Here is a 14,009-nt window from a genome sequence, read left to right as displayed (position 1 = left end):
AGTTCGGCCTCCCGCCCGGATATCTGGACACCACTGAACCCGAGAGCAACAAGGCCAACCTCTCCAGCCCGGACATCCGGCCACTCCAGCCCGGACATCCGGCCTCGCGTGAAAGCCCGGACGTCCGGGCTCCCCTGTCTGCGCACAGTGTAAGGGCTCGAGGCCTGTGTACCCCTTCGCCCACCTAGACTATATATACTCTTCTCCTACCTATGTTTTAGGGTTAGCGTCGTGATAGCTCATTTGAGAGATAGAGCCCCGCTCATCCATATCAGATCTACTCCTTGAGAGAGAACGCGACCCCTCTACGGAGAAGATCCACCTTGGATTCAAGACCCCCTTTTGGGCGGCCCCGTCAAGACCTCCTCACGGAGAAGAACCGGTTACCCTTTGTATCGTCCCTTGTTGATCGTGGATCATGTATCTTCCTTTGTGTTCATGGATCTAGCATATGGGTGATCGTTCTTGTTGGTTTGAGTGATTCGCTCGTGTTTCCCCTCGTGTTCTTCGTGTTCTTCGTGCGATCCACTCCTTTCATGAAAGATCGACATCTAGGGTTCCACCCTACATCATCTTAGTATCAGAGCCACGTTGATCACGATTTCGGAGCCCCCCGTTGTGTTTTCTAGCCTTGTTTTGTTGATTTTGTCCCTAATTCAAAAATTCCCCACAAAAATAGCCCTCCATTTTTTGTGATTTGTTAGTGTGATGAAGTTTTGTTAGATTTGATCCGCGGATTTCATGTGTTGCAGGTAGATCTAGCTTTCCATCATCTTTTCCCCAATTTCCATCCACAAATTCCCTCGAATTTTGCCTGGATTTGACCTCTCCACGCGAAGTTCATCGAGTTCGTCCATGGATCTAGAGCCCGGACATCCGGCCCGACAGCCCGGACATCAGGCCACCAAGCCCGGACATCCGGCCCCTAGCAGCATCACTTCCATCCACCGCCCGTTTTCCATCCATATTTCGCCAAATTTTGTTCCGGTGCCCACATAAACTTCCGCATACCACCACCACTTCAGCATAGCACCGCCATATAACACATACACCACCATCGATTACCACTACCAACTCCGACAATTTTGTCCTGTTTTGCTTTGAGAATTTGAGTTGCGGTTCCGTGTCCTATTGTGTTTCGGCTATTTAGGTATGGTTCGACATCAACATCACCGCCGCTCATCTTCGCCACGGACGCGTCATTGACAACAACAACTACACCATTTTGACACCATACCGTAAGCAAGAAGCGGTAAACTCGTCTTGGTACAGTGATACACCATTCTTGCCATTACATTGCTAGCCATCATAGCCTTACTCTTTCGCGTCACTTACCCATCGAGATTAGCCTTTCAGTATTGCCGGCAACGTGACTTGTACACATTAGTGATCATACTTCCCATAGCATACATACATATAATTGGTGCATATCTTGGTATCATCTCTTGTGTCACAAAGTTGTCATCGCATACACAATTGCTATCTTCGTTCATGAAGCATTGCATGAGAAAAGAGCTCAAACAACAAAGAGCCAAACAAGCTTTTAAGCAAAAGGGAAAGATAAGCAAAGAGCTTTTAAGCAAGAACCATAGCATCATACAACATTAAGATTGTCATACTAGATCATCTTGGATCATATCATCGAAACACCATACATAGAGCATACTTGGGATAGAAGTCGTTGCATTTTTGCTTACTAGGTTGTGCACAAGTCTTCGTATCCTCCTATTGTGCAATTGTGCTAGCGTCTCTCTAGTGTTGTGCAACAAGAGCATTTTCGTGGATTCCACATTTTGGCTCATCCTTGGTTGCACGACCCCACTTATCTCTTTGCGTGTGTGTTTCCATGTACCTTATTTTGCTTGGTCTACTTGTTGCATTGCAAACTTGCGAATCTTTTCCAACATTATTGAAGCTCACTAACAATTGCGTCAAATTTTGTGCCACCAGCCTAACCAAGCTCCACCATAAGATTTTACTTTTGTAGGTGTGAGAAACCGACAAGAATTGGTACCAATTGTGCTATTTCCTTGTTCCACATTGGAGTGATCTTTGATCCATCTTCAACATCGGTCAAGGTACATTTGGTATAAGTTCTTCTCCTTCTCCCACTCACATATTTGTTTGGAATGATGGATAGGCCAAGTACTTCTACCAACCCACTCTTCATCGGGCAAGACGACGACATGAACTCCTACGTCACAAAGAGCCACCTCTTTGGTGCACAACGTGCTTTGCATCAAGAGCAACAAGCAATGAGTGAATGCATCGACAACCTCGCCATCGACTCGCGACTCTCCGAGCAACACACAAGAGATTACTTCGACCACAAGCTCGACGACTACAAGCAAGAGAACGATGCAAGAATGGACAAGATTCGTGCTTTGTTGCTCAACCGCTCTTCTTCCACTTCGTCCTCATCAAGATGGAGCCGCTCAAGTCGACGCTCCGACTACACCATCTCTGGCTCAAGTACACTGACATCGAATACTCTTCGTCGTGCCGCGCACCAAGATCGTCAAGCCAACTGCAACCCTCTACACGACAACAACTCGCAAGAACAACGACATCGTCAAAACCAAGCTACCTTTGCGCAAGCATGAGAACGACAACGACAACGCCAACACGAAGAGGAAGAGCGAGCGCGTCTACACCAAGAAGCACAAGATGCCGAGGCACAACGTCAAGAGCAACAATTGCGAGAAGCTCAAGCACTTGAGGCGCAACAAGCCCTCTAAGAATCAAGTCGAGCCGTAGCCAACCGAGGCCGACAAGATCGTGAACATCAAGAGGCACTTCGTGAAGAAGTTCAAGAATGATTATATCAAGCTCGTGTGCAACGTCAAGCTCGACAAATTCCTCCATAAGCTTGCCAAGAAAATCAAGTTCAACAAGAGCAAGAAGATAATGGAAATCCTCCACGGCAAGAGCAAGTTGTGAGAGACGATCCTCCTCATCAAGGACGTCATCATCCCCGACCCGAACACAATGAAGAGCAACGCTACGGCAAGCTAAAGTTCACCATGCCCAAGTTCAATGGAAGCAATGATCCCAAAGAGTACCTTCCATGGGCATTGAAGGTCAAAAAAATCTTCCGCTTGCACAACTATGAAAAAGAGAAGAAGATCACGATGGCATCCCTTGAGTTCCAAGACTATGTCCTCATTTGGTGGGAACAAGTCATTGAGCGCCGAGAGGCAAAAGGTGAACCACCAATCACTACTTGGGCGCAAATGAAGGATGTCATGAGAGCACACTTCGTGCCTACCTACTACAACCGCGACGTCTTCAAGAAACTCCAACTACTCAAGCAAGGAACCAAGAGCGTTGAAGAGTACTACAAGGAAATGGAGATTGCAATGATACGAGCCAATGTCACGGAAGATGATGAGCAAACTATGGCGCGTTTCTTGAATGGACTCAATCATCCCATCAAGAAGATCGCCGACTTCCAACCATACTCGAACCTCATCGAGCTAGTGCATCAAGCTATCAAAGCGGAACATTAAGTGCAAGATGACTTCAAGTATGCCAAGTTCTCATCGAAGTCCTATGGTTTCTCCAACACCCAAGTTTCAACGACTCCAACACCTTCTACAAGCAATGTCGACAAGTCGAGTTACAAGAAAGCTTCGACAACCTCAAGTCATCCTCCTACAACGAGCAACTTCAAGCCGAGAGCTTCATCATCATCTACCCCAACCGATGAGACCATCAAGACAAGTTCCTTCAAATGCTTCACATGCGTAGGCCGAGGCCACAAGTCCTTTGAGTGTACCAACAAGCGGACCATGATCCTCAATGACGATGGTACATACGACTCCATGAGTGAAGGAGAAACGGAAGCACTTGAGCAAGTCGCCATGCACCGTCAAGTGAACGATGAAGAGGAACAAGTCTTTTGTGATGAAGATTCAAGTCCCGCTCTAGTTGTCTCCAAGGTCTTGACCCTTCAACATCACCAAGAAGAAGACCAAAGATGCCACATATTCCATACCAAGACCGACATCAATGGAATGTCTGTCAAGGTCATCATCGATGGAGGGAGTTGTCATAACCTAGCAAGTGAAGAACTTTGCTCCAAGCTCCAATTGCCCAAGACGAAGCACCCACATCCCTACAAAGTTCAATGGCTAAGCGACTCTGACACTATTCAAGTCGAGCATAGAGTGCAAGTCTCCTTCAAAATCGGAGCTTGTGAAGACACTTTGGAGTGTGATGCCGTTCCAATGACCGTTTTCCACCTTCTTCTTGGACGACCATGGCAATTTGATAGAGGTGTCATCCACAACGGCCGAACGAACCACTACATCTTCAAGATGAAAGGAAAGGAGTACGTACTTCGCCCTATGTCTCCAAGCCAAGTGATCGCCGACAAGCAAGCCACCCATCGTGGAGAGAACAGTGAGAGAGCGAACCACCAAAAAGAGAGTGAGCGCCACAAGCCCAAATTGAGTGCCTCCACGACGAGCGACAAGAAGAACTTAGTTCTATTTGCCACCAAAAGTGATATAAGAGGAGTGTGTGAGAACCCATCTAGTGTCCTACACTATGTCCTTTTGTGCAAGGACGAGGCACCAAAAGCTAACACCTCTCACATTCTACCTATAGTGTTGTCTTCTCTTTTGCAGAAATTCCAAGATGTTTTCCCCGACGAGCTACCTCCGGGACTACCTCCACTACGAGGCATCGAGCACCGCATCGGCCTCATCCCCGGAGCACCTCTTCCGAACAAAGGTCCCTACCGAGTCAACCCTGAAGAAACCAAAGAAATACAAAGGCAAGTAAAACATCTCATAGACCATGGACATGTGCGTGAAAGTTTGAGTCCTTGTGCCATTCTGGTCATTCTTGTGCCAAAATGAGACGGTAGCTTTCGCATGTGTTCCGATTGTAGACCTATCAATGCTATCACCGTTTGCTATAGGTATCCCATTCCACGCCTTGATGATATGCTTGATGAACTTAGTGGTGCCACTATATTTTCCAAATTTGATCTTAAAAGTGTTTACTATAAAATCCGCATACAAGAGGGTGATGAATGGAAAACCGCTTTCAAAACAAAGTTTGGTTTGTATGAGTGATTAGTCATGCCTATGGGTTTATCGGAAGCAGCGGGTACTTTTATGCGTCTTATGAATTATGTGTTTCGCCCTTACATTGGTGAGTTTATTGTGGTCTACTTCGATGATATCCTTGTTTATAGCAAATCTCTCAAAGATCATGTCACCCATGTTAGAACCGTTTTGCAAACTCTTCAAAAAGAGCGTCTCTATGGTAACATGGAAAAGTGCCTTTTTGGCGTTGATAAGCTCGTTTTCTTGGGTTTTGTTGTTTCCTCTAAGGGTGTTCATGTTGATGACTCTAAGATCAATGCTAGTGGATACAAGACCCCATCCAGGGAAGGATCCCCATCATAGGATAACCAAGACCTCACCTCCTTAGGAGTGGGATGAACTCTATCTTGTATCCTTCCCTTTGTTGTTCTTGTACCTATGTGGATCTTGTGTGGATTTGAGTCTAGTGGATTTTTGATTTGGGCTTGTTCTTGAGTGTTCCTCTTGTGTTTTCCTGTAACGCCCCAAGACCGGAGCTTCAGATGCCTTCCAGGGTTTCCGAGTTTCGTCATGTGATTTGTTTTGCTTGTTGCATTCCTCTTTGCATATTTTGCATTGCATCATGTCATCATGCCATCTTTTTCTCAAAGCTAACTAAAACTCTCTTAAATAAATTGCATGGATCTTCGGTCCATTTAAACCAAGGGAATTCACATGGTGATTCTCTTTACAACATATATCCCAATATTAGGGAGCTATAATAAATATTCCTTTATTTTGGAATTACCTTTAACACACTTGCAAATAATCACATGCCTTTTTTCGCTTCAAGTTTGGTCCTCAAACTTTTCCTGTGAATTCTTTCGTCACTTCCCCGAGATCCACCTAAATTTTCAACATTATTGGTCACTTCAAAAACCAAGTCCTAGTTCAAACCCGTTGGAATTAAATTCGAACGAGTTTGAATTTTACATCTTTCAATCTTCACCTTTTCTATTTTCTTGGAACAAGCATATTTTTGTGAGTTCGGGAAAATTATCCCCGTGCCCAAATCCAGTCTCCACCCTTCTTTTCTTTTTCTTTCCTTTGTTGTTTTTCTTCTTCTTTTCTGGGCAATAGAAGAGAGGTTAAGAGAGAGAGAGAGAGCCCAATCCAGCAAGCCCTTCAGCCGGCGCCCTCCTCACTAGGCTGGCCTGCTAGGCCCAGCTGCGCTCTAGCCGGCCCACTCCCTGCCGAACCCTAGGCCTCGACCCTCCCTTTCGACCTCTCCCTCTCGCTCCCACCAGCGCCGCCAGGAGCCCGAGACCCATCTCCCTCGCTCGATCCCCTCCCCTTGTTTCCTTCGAGTGCGAGTGAGGGAGTCCTGGATTAAGGGGTGTTCGGGTAGCCGGACTATACCTTCAGCCGGACTCCAGGACTATGAAGATACAAGATTGAAGACTTCGTCCCGTGCCCGGATGGGACTTTCCTTGGCGTGGAAGGCAAGTTTGGCGATGCGGATATTCAAGATCTCCTACCATTGTAACCGACTCTGTGTAACCCTAACCCTATCCGGTGTCTATATAAACCGGAGGGCTCTAGTCCGTAGGACGACTTCATTGTACAACAATCATACCATAGGCTAGCTTCTAGGGTTTAGCCTCCTTGATCTCGTGGTAGATCTACTCTTGTACTACCCATATCATCAATATTAATCAAGCAGGAGTAGGGTTTTACCTCCATCGAGAGGGCCCGAACCTGGGTAAAAACATCGTGTCCCTTGTCTCCTGTTACCATCCGCCTAGACGCACAGTTCGGGACCCCCTACCCGAGATCCGCCGGTTTTGACACCGACATTGGTGCTTTCATTGAGAGTTCCTTTGTGTCGTCACTTTTAGGCCCGATGGCTCCTTTGATCATCAACGACGATGCGGTCCAGGGTGAGACTTTTCTCCCCGGACAGATCTTCGTCTTCGGCGGCTTCGCACTGCGGGCCAATTCGCTTGGCCACCTGGAGCAGATCGAAAACTACGCCCCTGGCCATCAGGTCAGGTTTGGAAGCTTAAACTACATGGCAGACATCCGCGGGGATTTGATCTTCGACGGATTCGAGCCACAGCCGAGCATGCCGCACTGTTTTGAGAGGCATGATCTTGCTCTGCCGCCGAACAATGCCCTGGAGGCCACACGCGCACCGGTTCCTACCCTTAATCCGGAGCCTATTGCGCCAATTGAGGATGAGCGGCTGGACGTCACCTCAGGGGCTACGATCTCAAAGGCGATCGAGCCGAACGTCAGCCCCGCGTTCTGCGTGACCCGTGACTCCGAGGATCCGGATTCCTCTCCGGACTCCGAATCCCCCGCGCCCCTACCGATCGAATCCGATTGGGCGCCGATAATGGAGTTCACCGCAGCGGACATCTTTCAGCACTCGCCCTTCGGCGACATCCTAAACTCACTAAAGTCTCTCTCTTTATCAGGAGAGGCATGGCCGGACTACGGTCAGCAAGGATGGGATGCGGACGACGAAGAAATTCGAAGCCCACCCACCACCCACTTTGTAGCCACCGTCGACGATTTAACCGACATGCTTGACTTCGACTCCGAAGACATCGACGGTATGGACGACGATGCAGGAGACGAACAGGAACCAGCACCTGTAGGGTGCTGGAAGGCCACCTCGTCATATGATATATACATGGTGATACTCCAAAAGATGGAGATGGCGATGGAACAGCGGAGGATGACACCTCCAAGAAACAGCCGAAGCGCCGGCGTCAGCGGCGCCGCTCTAAATCCCGCCAAAGCAAAAACGGTGATTCCGGCACGGGAGATAATACTACCCCGAATAGCGCCGAAGAACACCCCCTACAGCAAGATTCGGCACAGGAAGATGGAGAAGCCAGCCCTCATGAGAGAGCGGCAGACCGAGAGGTTGAGGATGATAACTATATGCCTCCCTCCGAAGACGAGGCAAGCCTCAACGACGACGAATTCGTCGTACCATCGGACCCCGCCGAACAAGAGCGTTTCAAACGCAGGCTTTTAGCCACGGCAAGCAGCCTCAAGAAAAAGCAGCAACAGCTTAGAGCTGATCAAGATTTGCTAGCTGACAGATGGACCGAAGTCCTTGCAGCCGAAGAGTATGAACTCGAACGCCCCTCCAAGAGTTACCCAAAGCGCAGGCCGCTACCCCGATCAGAGGAGGAAGCACCTACATCACCAGCGCACGACATGGCCGACCGGCCACCTCGCGGCCGCGACAGAGAGGCCTCTCGGCCCTCCACCCAAGCCATGCCCCGATGCCGTTCAACCAAGGCACGGGAAAATGCGCCAGACCTACGAGACGTACTGGAGGACAAGGCAAGACAAACAAGATCGATCTACAGATCGAGCAGGCGCCCCACGGCACGTGACGGTGATCTTCATTCCGGATACAACAAATCCGGCCGGGCCGAACACAACAGACATAGCCCCTTCGAGCTGCGTCGTGATATAGCCCAGTATAGAGGCGCCGCACACCCATTATGCTTCACAGACGAAGTAATGGATCATAAAATTCCAGAGGGTTTCAAACCCGTAAACATCAAATCATATGATGGAACAACAGATCCTGCGGTATGGATTGAGGATTATCTCCTCCATATCCACATGGCCCGCGGCGATGATCTACATGCCATCAAATACCTCCCGCTCAAACTTAAGGGACCGGCCCGACATTGGCTTAACAGCTTGCCAGCAGACTCAATCGGTTCTTGGGAGGACCTGGAAGCCGCATTCCTCGACAACTTCCAGGGCACTTATGTGCGACCACCAGATGCCGATGACTTAAGCCACATAATTCAGCAGCCAGAGGAATCGGCCAGGCAATTCTGGACACGGTTCCTAACAAAGAAAAACCAGATAGTCGACTGTCCGGACGCAGAGGCCCTAGCAGCCTTCAAGCATAATATCCGCGACGAGTGGCTCGCCCGGCACCTGGGACAGGAAAAGCCGAAGTCCATGGCAGCCCTCACGACACTCATGACCCGCTTTTGCGCGGGAGAAGATAGCTGGCTAGCTCGCAGTAACAACTTAGCAAAGAACCCTGGTAATTCGGATACCAAGGACAAAAGTGGCAGTACACATCGGAATAAGCAAAAGTGCTGCGTTAGCAGCTACAGCAACGAAGACACGGTAGTTAATGCCGGATTCAGAGGCTATAAATCCGGTCAGCAGAAAAAGCCATTCAAAAAGAATACTCAGGTCCCGTCCAGTTTGGACCAAATACTCGACCGCTTGTGCCAGATACATGGCACCCCCGAAAGGCCAGCCAATCACACCAACAGGGATTGTTGGGTGTTCAAGCAGGCAGGCAAGCTAAGAGCCGAAAATAAAGACAAGGGGCTGCATAGCGATGACGAGGAGGAGCCCAGGCCACCGAACAACAGTGGACAAAAGGGTTTTCCCCCACAAGTGCGGACGGTGAACATGATATACGCAACCCACATTCCCAAGAGGGAGCGAAAGCGTGCGCTACGGGACGTATACGCGATGGAGCCAGTCGCCCCAAAGTTCAACCCATGGTCCTCCTACCCGATCACTTTTGATCGAAGGGACCACCCCACTAGCATCCGTCACGGCGGCTTCGCCGCATTGGTTCTCGACCCAATTATCGACAGATTTCATCTCACAAGAGTCCTCATGGACGGCGGAAGTAGCCTGAACCTGCTTTACCAGGATACAGTGCGGAAAATGGGCATAGATCCCTCGAGGATTAAGCCCACAAAAACGACCTTTAAAGGCGTTATACCAGGTGTAGAGGCCAACTGTACAGGCTCAGTAACACTTGAAGTGGTCTTCGGGTCCCCGGACAATTTCCGAAGCGAAGAGTTAATCTTCGATATAGTCCCGTTTCGCAGTGGCTATCACGCCCTGCTCGGGCGAACCGCATTTGCAAAGTTCAATGCGGTACCACACTACGCATATCTCAAGCTCAAGATGCCAGGCCCTTGAGGAGTAATCACGGTTAACGGAAACACCGAACGCTCCCTCCGTACGGAGGAGCACACGGCGGCCCTCGCAGCGGAAGTACAAAGCAGCCTTCTTAGGCAATTCTCCAGTCCAGCCGTTAAAAAGCCAGACACTGCCAAGCGCGCCCAGAGTAACCTACAACAAGACCGCCTGGCACGTTCTGAGCAGGCGTAGCAATGCGGCCCCAACCCCAGCCCTCGCGACATAGCGAAACTAGTGCCTCGCGTACATAACTACGCTCTTGAAATACCATGGGCGCAGGGGAAGGGGCACAATAACGGCAAACCCAAAATACGGCTTAAAACGTACTAGGGGCTGCCGAATTCTTTTTTTAATTTTCTCTTACTTTCAGGACTCCATGCTTCGGACGACCTGTTCAGCAATTCAACTGCCGCACAAACGATGCAAGATCCAGGGAAGCAGACAAGCCATGCCGCATTATGGAACTCCCAGGTGGTCTCTGTTACGAGCAGTATACCTGTTTTGGCATACAATTCCGCGGCCTGCTCCTGGCCAGGACATGTTAAATAGCCCAATATCTTTTGCTTATCGCACTACTTGTATCGTTCTGCTTTGATAGCAGCCTTTCTATTAACAATGCATAGCTTTTTGTCTATTTTTTGCATTATCCTCCTTTCATATATATGTTTATTAAATGACATGTTGCACCCGTACACCATGGTACGACAAACACGCCAGGGGCTTCAGTACCCCTGAATATGGTGTGAGAAGCCCGTACACTTTCACAAGTGCGGCACCCCGAACTTATAGCACTATATGCATCGGCTCCGAATCATGATTTGGGTCAATAGTTGGGTTTGCCCGGCTCCTATGTTTTGGTGCCTTACGTTCTGCTATATCGGCTAAGGTAGCACTAGGAGAACCACTGCGATTGTGCCCCAGTTGAGCTGGGTTAAGCACCTCAGTGGAGAAAGCTAAAACTGACTGTCATGATGAGGCGAGAGACCGGTCGCTGTTCGAGAGGTTTTTCGAGTCCCTAAAGACTTATGCCGCTTCGAGCGAGGAGCCGGCTTTGTCCGGCCAAGGCATGGATAGCGCCCCGAACTCGGTCTTCCGAACTAGGGGCTTCGCCGAAATTTAAAATTATAGAGTTCTATGGCTAAGTGAGAGTGTTCAAGCATTATAGTCCGATTGCCTGGTTCGTTGTGCTGAGCGCCTCCCTCGAAGGACCCAACTATGGGAAAAAGAGCGCTCAGGTTTATCCCGAACACCCCAGCACTAGTGGCATGGGGGCAGAAGCCGACGACTGGCCATCTCTCAATTCTTTGATAAACGGCCGCACAGAAAGTAATATTTTAAATTCAACAAGCATTGCTTAGCGCATATGAACAAGTTTTCAGCGCACAGGATAAACACGAGCGAGTTCATTCAAAAATTACATCCTTGGTACACTCATCCGCCACAAGGCGGGCACCCGCAAGAACATCCTTATAGTAGTTCTCGGGCTTGCGATGCTCCTTCCCCGGCGGCGGCCCGTCCCTAACAAGCTTCTCACCGTCCAGCTTACCCCAGTGCACCTTTGCACGGGCAAGGGCCCTACGGGCACCTTCGATGCAGACGGAGCGCTTGATGACCTCGAGCCTTGGACAGGCCTCCACCAGCCGCCGCACCAGCCCGAAGTAGCTCCCAGGCAGGGCCTCTCCGGGCCACAGCCGAACTATGAAGCCCTTCATGGCCTGTTCGGCCACCTTGTGGAGCTCGACCAGCTGTTTCAGCTGGTCGCTCAAGGGCACAGGGTGTCCGGCCTCAGCATACTGAGACCAGAACACCTTCTCCGTCGAGCTGCCCTCTTCAGCTTAGTAGAATGCGGCGGCGTCGGATACGCTGCGGGGAAGATCTGTGAATGCCCCTGGAGAGCTCCGGATTCGGGTAAGTAACAAGTAGTTTACTTTTATATTTCTGCTTTGCATAAAGAATGCCTTACCCGCTGCTATGTTTTTCATCTCCTCCAACTCTTGGAGGGCCTTTTGGGCTTCGGCCTTGGCAGACTTGGCAGTCTCAAGGGCCGCCGCGAGCTCGAACGCTTGCGTCTTTGACTCAAGCTCCAGACTCTCATGTTTTTTCATGAGAGCCTGAAGCTCTTGTTGCACCTCGCCGACCCGGGCCTCAAGTTTCTCTCGCTCGGTGCGCTCCGCGGCCGCTTTCTTTTCGGCCTCGGACAGCGCCTACTTGAGGGTCGCCACCTCAGTCGTGGCCCCTACAATAAGCAGTACAATCCTGTTATTTTTTGCAATCACGTCTTTTTATAGGCACTTTTTTCTGTAAGGTATTTCTTACCTTCTTTCTCCTCGAGCTGCCGCTTGGCAAGGCCGAGCTCTTGCTCGGTCCGCTCGAGTCCCTGTTTCAGGGCACCCACCTCCGCAGTCAGTGCGGCGATGGCTAGCAGCGAAGCCTGCATACGCATATTAACTCTTTGTTGTTAGACTCCTGCGAAATTTAATAGATCCTCTATTCAGCTTTTCTTTCCGAACGCCAAACAGAGCATCAGGGGCTACTGTCTATGCGGTTATATTCTTACATATTTTTTACTTACCTCGAAGCCTGTTAGAAGGCTAGCGCAAGCTTCACTCAGTCCGCTCTTGGTGGACTGAACCTTCTGGATCACCGTACTCATAATAGTACGGTGCTCCTTATCGATGGAGGCGCCATCAAGCACCTCCAGCAGATTGTCCGGCACCTCCGGTTGGACGGAGGCCGCCGGCTCAGAAGGCTTGCTCCTCTTGGAAGGAGTTCGCCTACCGCGGTCCAGAACTGTTGAAGATTCCGGCGCGGTGTCCGGCACAAAGCCGGACTTGGAGCCCTGGGGGGTCTTGTCCCCTTTACTCCTGGAGTCAGGGAGGTCGCCTTGCGGCTCCTCCAGGACCACCTCCTCCTGCCCCGGAGCTCGTTGCGATGCCACTTCGGCGTCATCCGCAGTGCGGGGGGAGACAGCGGGCGGAACTGAGTTCACGTCCGATGAATCCAGGGAGCCGCTCGACGACTCATTGAGTTCGGCCCGGGGCGGGCTGCATAATTATGTTCGACATTAGGGAAGGCTGTGCAACAAAGGAACGTCATGAGTTACTCTGATATCCGAATACTTACGATTTCGTCAGACGCTTGGCCCTATCTGGCCACTCCTCTTCGTCCTCTTCGGCGTCGGGGGAGTAGTTCGGCGGAGGGGTCTTCCTCTTCCTGGACCCTTCGGCCTCCCCCATTGGGGCGGCCTTCCTTTTCTTTCCTCCCCCCGCTGGAGGGGGAGAGTGTTCTTCCTCCTCCTCCTCCTCGTTCTCACAGGAGGAGAGCGTCTCGGACTCGTGGATGACGAGTCCGACACCACCACATTACGGGTACTCTTTCGAGTCCCCGTGGCCTTCTTCTTCTTGGCCTTCTTCTCCGGCACCACATAAGGCGCCGGAACCAGCAACTTCACTAGGAGAGCAGGGGCTGGGTCTTCAGGCAAGGGAGCCGGACAGTTAATCGATCCAGACTGCGCCTGCCAAGCCTGTTAAAGGTGAGGGAGTTTAGACCCCACATAGAGTCAAACTATGAAGAAACTTAACATCCTGTAAAAGGTGAAAATAGCTTACCTCGCTAGCGTGACGCTGCCAGCTGTTTCCGCGGTCCTCGGAAGCGGATGTGGGAGCCTCGGCGCCTTTGGTTAGCACCTTCCAGACGTCTTCATACGTCGTGTCGAAGAGCCGGTTAAGGGTTTGGTGCTGCGCCGGGTCGAACTCCCACAGATTAAAGCCCCGTTGTTGACACGGGAGGATCCGGCGGACGAGCGTAACCTGGTCTACATTGACAAGCTTGATCGGCTTGCTCACCAGGGACTGGATGCATGTCTGCAATCCGGTCACCTCTTTTTCGTCGCCCCACGATAGGCCCGTCTCTTTCCAGGACATAAGCCGCGTGGGGGGTCCGGATCGGAACTCGGGGGCTGCGATCCATTTCGGATCG

Source organism: Triticum urartu, chromosome 2A (genome assembly GCF_056163025.1).
Source record: "Triticum urartu cultivar PI428250 chromosome 2A, HENAU_Tu73, whole genome shotgun sequence".
In the NCBI taxonomy this organism is placed as follows: domain Eukaryota; kingdom Viridiplantae; phylum Streptophyta; class Magnoliopsida; order Poales; family Poaceae; genus Triticum; species Triticum urartu.
Note: the sequence above shows the minus strand (reverse complement) of the source record.